The sequence below is a fragment of the Frankliniella occidentalis genome, unplaced genomic scaffold (genome assembly GCF_000697945.3).
Source record: "Frankliniella occidentalis isolate FOCC.00 unplaced genomic scaffold, Focc_3.1 Scaffold2, whole genome shotgun sequence".
Taxonomy (NCBI): Eukaryota; Metazoa; Arthropoda; class Insecta; order Thysanoptera; family Thripidae; genus Frankliniella; species Frankliniella occidentalis.
Genome location: NW_026267132.1, coordinates 1771254 through 1777198, shown reverse-complemented (window position 1 = coordinate 1777198; position 5945 = coordinate 1771254). Strand labels below are relative to the sequence as shown.

Genomic DNA, 5945 nt, shown 5'->3' with positions numbered 1-5945 from the left:
GCTGTCCTGCGGGCCGCCAGCCCTGCCTATGCTCAAGGCGCCAGGCCAGCGCCTGCGCGGTAGGCAACGCGGGCACACGGCTGTCCTGCGGGCCGTCAGCCCTGCCTATGCTCAAGGCGCCAGGTCAGCGCCTGCGCGGTTGGAAACGCGGACACACGGCTGTCCTGCGGGCCAACGGCACTGCCTCTGCGCTCGGCGCCAGGCCCGACGCCGAGTCACCCGACGTGCCCTCTCGAGAGCCCCGCAGCCCGCAGGCTTAGCGGGAGAGGGGAGCGCGAGGCGCGCGCCGGATAGGAGATAGAAATCGAGTTAGAGGTGGAATAGATAAGGTTTGAGGAGTTCGCTGTCCCATCCAGTAAGTGGTGGATGAGGAATGCCACCAGCCACTTGGCTCCCCCTCTCTCCTGCTCCTCACGATGTCTTATACTACCGCTGTCCCGCTCTCTCTCTGTCTCTCTACCTCACGACATCATATCTCCCTCCCACTTTCTCCCACTCACTCTCTCCCCCCTTTCGCAGCGGCAGGTCTCTCTCAATGAAGAGTACTCGAGTCGGGGAGTGGCCGTGGAAATTGAATCTTGATCCTTGTGTTTGGATAACCCCCTCACCGCCTTACCGCGCCCCTTCCCCCTCCCCGCCTATTTTCCTATGAAGAGCTAGAGAGACAGATAGGTTTGCTCGCTTCCCCATCCTACTCCCCCCCCCATTTCCACTTTCGCACGGGTAATCTCACCGCGAGGCTACGCGTCGCATCTGCCTTTCGCGCTCAATTACATTCCCGGCGGAAACGACAAACGGATCGAGAGCCGCGCTGTTTATTCGCGCAATTTTACGTCTGTTTGCCTCTTTACGGCCACCTTCAACGCGGATTTAAGAGGAAGGAGATTTTTCGACTTGATCTTATTATTTCCGATGTTTCTCTTTGTAACGACGTTTTTTCCTCCCTCTCTTTTTTTACTACTTCTACGTTTCATTTCCTTACTGTTATGCGCTCTTTATCAATCCCAGCGACAGTGTGCTGCAGATAAGCATCGGGCGCGTCGCAGGACGCCCACGGGTTAGGAGGAAGGAGAGGAGGAAAGGGAGGGGGGGGGGGTGTAGGACGTGCGGTGGTCGGCAGGAGGGCAAGGCGTCGGCGGTGCACGCTTTTCTGCGTCGCCTCGCAAGTTTTTCCAGCTTTTAGCCCCCGTTTAACATAAGGCCACTCCCTTCTCCCCCGAACCTCACCTCACCCCCCCTTTCCCTTCAGCCGCACAGGAGGAGAGCGCGAGGAGCAAGGAGAGGACGATGGTCGTACGATTTATCGTGCGTTCTTAAACCACCTGCCGCCGGCTGCCTCCCCTCTCCCCCCGGGCGCGGGCGGCCCGACCAGGCGGTCTCTCTTGTCCTCTGATTTATCTGGCGCAGCTCAGATATGTGTGTTGTGCTTGATTTACTGACTAGCAACTCTCATGCAGTCGTCGCCACCCTTACCCCCCCTCCCCCTTTCTCCCCTTCACCCCCGCGACTCCCGCTCTGTCGCGCCCCCAGGACTTGACCCCAACTGGGGAGGTTCCCTCGGTCACCCGACTTACCTACCTCCACAGAGCTGATCAGCAGTGTCCGGCTACAGCCTCCTCTCCCTGTGAAAAAGAAAACGGGACCAAGTTAAATGAAAAGAAACAGACCAAAAACCCGTAGCGTATAGGGTCGCGGCCACCAAGAGGGGTCAGGACGTTCGCGGCTGCAGCCCCAACAGCGTGACAGACGACCCGACGTTGACACGAGCGAAACAACAACCTAACTGTTGTAGTCATCCAGTGCTAAAACTGCCCCGCCGGCCCGGCCCCGCGCGCTGTAACGAGCGCGGCCCGGCTGACCCGCAGACAGCTGAGCGGAGCTGGAGTTGATCGTGTTTGTCTAATCAGCTATCGGAGCCATCAGCTTTACGATTATCGCTTTATGTTTATGGCCTCGGAATGGCCGCATCAACTTCCACGCCAATAAAATGACCAGAGTGATGGCCGCGCTGGGGCAGCCGCCGCCGCCGGGCCCCGCCAGGCTGACCAACCGGGACGCTCTTCCGCGGCGACGGAGGTCGGGCTCCAAGGGCGCGTCAACGAAGTACTACCAACCGCATCAAGCAAAACGAAAAAAGAAGAAAACCTCCAACATCCGTAGCCGCTTCGGTGCCAAATTTTTGACATTTTAAATTCACTCTCCCACATTTTTGCATTTCATTTTCTCTGACAAATTTTCACATCCTTCGAGACGCTGCCGAGTTTCCGCCTCGTTTTGGCTTCTTCCTAAATTTGTCGTTCAAAGAGGCCACAACCAGACCAAAAGTTTGGAGAATGTTCCAAAATTTGACGGTCAAAAAGGATGCCTAAATTTTGCCAAGAAAAGCAAGAAAACGTTGAGAGTGATGTTAAAGATATTGACGCATATGACTCACCCGGAGAGGCAGTTCTTTAGCGTAAATAAATTTTGTATTTAGCTTAACAAAAATTTCATAGCAGAAATCAAAATAACTCTTTTTCGTGAGGATGACGAAAATTATTTTTCGAATCCAACGAAGTTTTTCGTCAAATTAAAAAAGAGGTTTGTCAAATTACGACTGCCTAAAAATTCTCATAGGTTTCGTCAGCGTCAAAATTTCGTTGTTGGAAAGATATGGTTTTCTGGGTGCAGTCTATAAGAGTCAGACTCAGCTTTGATACCCCTTTGTCGCACAGCAGCGCGCACCACATGCAGCGCGTGCAGCCCGGTGGGCTCGCGGCTCGGGCCCCGCGCACTGCGGCGCGAGAGATACCTCAGCAGCACGTCGAAGGAGATGGATGGCCGGGCGGGGACCGGGGGTAAAGGGAAGGGGGTCCAGGGGAAGACGAGGGGGTCGCACGATGTGCAATTTTTGAGGAGAGAGTTTGTGTGTTTCGACAGGGCCGAAAGGAGGGAAGAGAGGAAAAGGAGAGGGGATTTTCACCATCGCATACTCCGACAGAATGTCGCATCGCTCTACAGTAGACGACACCTCAAATCGAGTAAAGCGATAAGAAAAAGAAGGAGTGTTACAAAAAAGAAAGCGCCAGTTTCGAGGCGAAGTTCCATTTTTTTTTTCGATCCATGCATGTTCCAGGTGTAACTGAATACGCCGCAGTGTTCGGGATTGCATACTAAATATGGCCGCAGGGGCCATGGCCAATTACGGGTATTAAGAGTGGGAAAACCAGCAACACTGCTGCGTATTCACAGTTACACCCGGTTTCATATAACTTATTTTTGGTCAACAACGCTATATCGGTTTGCCAAAAAGACATTTACATATACGCTTTGTGTGGCTTTTTTTTAAACTTGCAGAAAAGATAAACTGGTCGGAAAAAAATTGTTTATATTTTTTCCCAAGTACGTCCAACATTTTCCTCGTTTCGGGTAGGCTGCGGCAGCGGCCCCTGCTGCAGCGCGGGCGCGCCGAGGTGCACTGGCCTCTTGCTTAGCGATCAGAGTCAACAGGGAAGGGTGAAGGGGGAGGGGCCGGCGGGCGGCGGAGCGCAGAGGAGAGCTTCCTTGAGGCTCAGGAGCCTTATAAATCATCGGCCATCACGATAGCGGAAGGGGCACCGCCGCCCCGCCGCGCCAGGCAATGCTTGTACAAATATGGTGCAGTGATGTATGGCCGCTCCGCGCCGCCGGCCCCGCACAAGGACCGCCGCCCCGACAAGCCCGGCCACGCTGAAATCTCAACAGAAGGCGAAACGCGCATAGGCATGGCATTGCTATCCGAAAAAGCCCGAGGGGCGCCGAGCCCGGTCAGCAGTTCCGCAGGCACTCTCAGGAGGAAAGCGAACCTGTCCGTACAGCAGCACATGGCCATGGCCAGGCCGACTTGGACTCCTGACGGCCTGCGATATTGCATCTATACGGATTTGAAAGTTCAAAACTTTTCACATGGGACATTTTCAAGAAAAATATTAAAAAATGAAACTTTAAAGGGAGAAATTCAAAAGATTCAAAACGAAATCTTGAACTATTGTTTTCAAAACCCATTACCGGAAATTGAAAATCCCTAATTGCATCTCCCCTCGCCCTCCCGCACAGAGGTACCGAGTACAGTTTGGCCCCTCAGCTGCTCAAGCTGGCGCCACCCCCGCGCAGTGTATGTAGCGCAGCGCCCCGCATATTTCACGCACCGATGTCTTTAATGGCCTCTCCGCCTTCTTAAATGAATGATAAACCTGCAGCACGTGCAGCGCGGCGCCACGTCGGGGCGGTGCAATTCCTCCTCGCCCCGCCCCACCTTGCCTCACCCCGCCATGCCCGCATTTTACCAGGAATTACAATGTCGGCTGTCGCGCCTTTCCTGTCTAGCGCCCGACCGGGAGCAGCCGCCTCTTGTGTTTTTCAAATCGTGTTGTTCCGGGCGACGGTCTCCGGGCGGGGCGTATCTCGCGGGCGCCGGAGCCGCAGTTGAGAGGGTGTTGCGACCTGATAGGGTTGGTCGTATTGCTCCCCCAAGACAAGCCGAGGGAAAAAGGCTTCCCGAGAAATAAACACGGGAGCGCGCCGGCTAGTGACAGCGCCGCACCGCGGATATCAACGAGAGCAACAGAAACAAAACGAACGGAGTGTGGCAAAAAACAAAGAGAGAAAAAGAGAGATGTGTGAAATCGCGACTTTTTGTTTAAAAATGTGAAACCTTTTGAGAACGGCACGCAGGCACGCTGCGGTCATACTCTCTCTCTCTCTCTCTCTCTCTCTCTCTCTCTCTCTCTCTCTCTCTCTCTCTGCCACGCTGCCGCAAGCCACAACCCCTTCCTTCTCCTCTGCACGGCCCTGGCGACGCTCACCTCATGAAATAAATACGAATTTCTCCTTTCTTTATTGCTGCCCCGCGGCCTTACTCCCCCCCCCCCTCTTCTCTTCGCCCCGTGTTGTAATTCCCCCTTCGTAGATCCCCTTACCTGCCCTGAGTGCCCTAGCGTGTCATCCACCCCCTTGCCCCCCCCCTTTCTCTCCCCTTCTCTCTCTCACTCTCGACCTCACGCCCAACAAACTCTCACCCCCCAACCTTTATCTCTCTCTCTCTCTGTCTCCTCAAATCGTCATTAGCCTTTTTGTCTCCGAGTGTATTTGTGTCCACGCCTTGCGCGGGGTCGCGCCGGGTGGACCAGCGAGGGGAAGGGAGTAGGAGGAGGGGAGGGAGGGGCGTGGGGAGTGGAGGGGAGCGCGCGCGGCTCTGATGTCTCGAGGCTGGCTGGCTGGGCTCACCCACAGCATACTAAATGCCGCGCACAGCCTGATCAGGGTGGGGCGACGCGGGGTCACCTAACCACTACAAACATCTTGGCCGCAACGCCCTTCTCATTCAGCCCGTGTCTTCTCCTCTCTTTCCCTCTCTCCCCCTAACCGCAGGGCCTCCCGCCGCCGCCGCCCCGCCGCGGGCTGCGATTGAATAATTAATTACAACACTTTTTGTTTTTCCTGCGGCAACAAGAAGGCCGCCGCCGCCGTCGTCTGACTGATGGAGAGAGAGTACGGACCCCGGTGGTGGAGCGCGCGCGCCGTCGGGACAGCAGCTGACGGAGTGGAGCCCAACCTATCGGCCTTCACTCACACCCCCCCCCCCCTGTGGCTTGCCTAGCGCCTAGTCAGCCTAGCGCCTAGTCAGCCTAGTCCTCGGCAGCGGCCGCAGCAGCGGCCGCAGTAGCGGCAGCAGCAGCAGCCATGCTTGCAGATGAAAGAAAATCTTAATTAACGAGTCCATTGTTCTGGGGACAAGGAGTGGCGGGGCGTGGGGCCTGGGGCCGGGCCGAGCCGGGGCACGGGCCGGCAGGGTGGAGGAGGGAAGGCAAGGGTGAGATTGGATGGCGTGGCGGAGAGTGGCGGGGCCCGCCGCCTCGCTGCGGCCACGACGCGCGGTTTGAGGGAGAACGAGAGAGAGAGAGAGAGAGAGAGAGAGAGAGAGAGAG

At 56.2% G+C, this 5945-nt stretch overlaps 1 protein-coding gene across 6 annotated transcripts in view; it reads right to left on the bottom strand.

The window, feature by feature from the left end:
• Window positions 1-5945, bottom strand: part of LOC113205939 (transcriptional activator MN1-like) — a 195614-nt gene that overhangs the window by 23985 nt on the left and 165684 nt on the right. For 5 of the 6 annotated variants that reach the window (XM_052264933.1, XM_052264958.1, XM_052264963.1 and 2 more), the window contains exon 4: window positions 1579-1622. The gene's annotated coding sequence lies outside the window, so the exon portion shown is untranslated. Of the gene's footprint in view, window positions 1-1574; window positions 1623-5945 lie in introns of all 6 variants that reach the window. The other variant, XM_052264943.1, reaches the window with a different exon arrangement.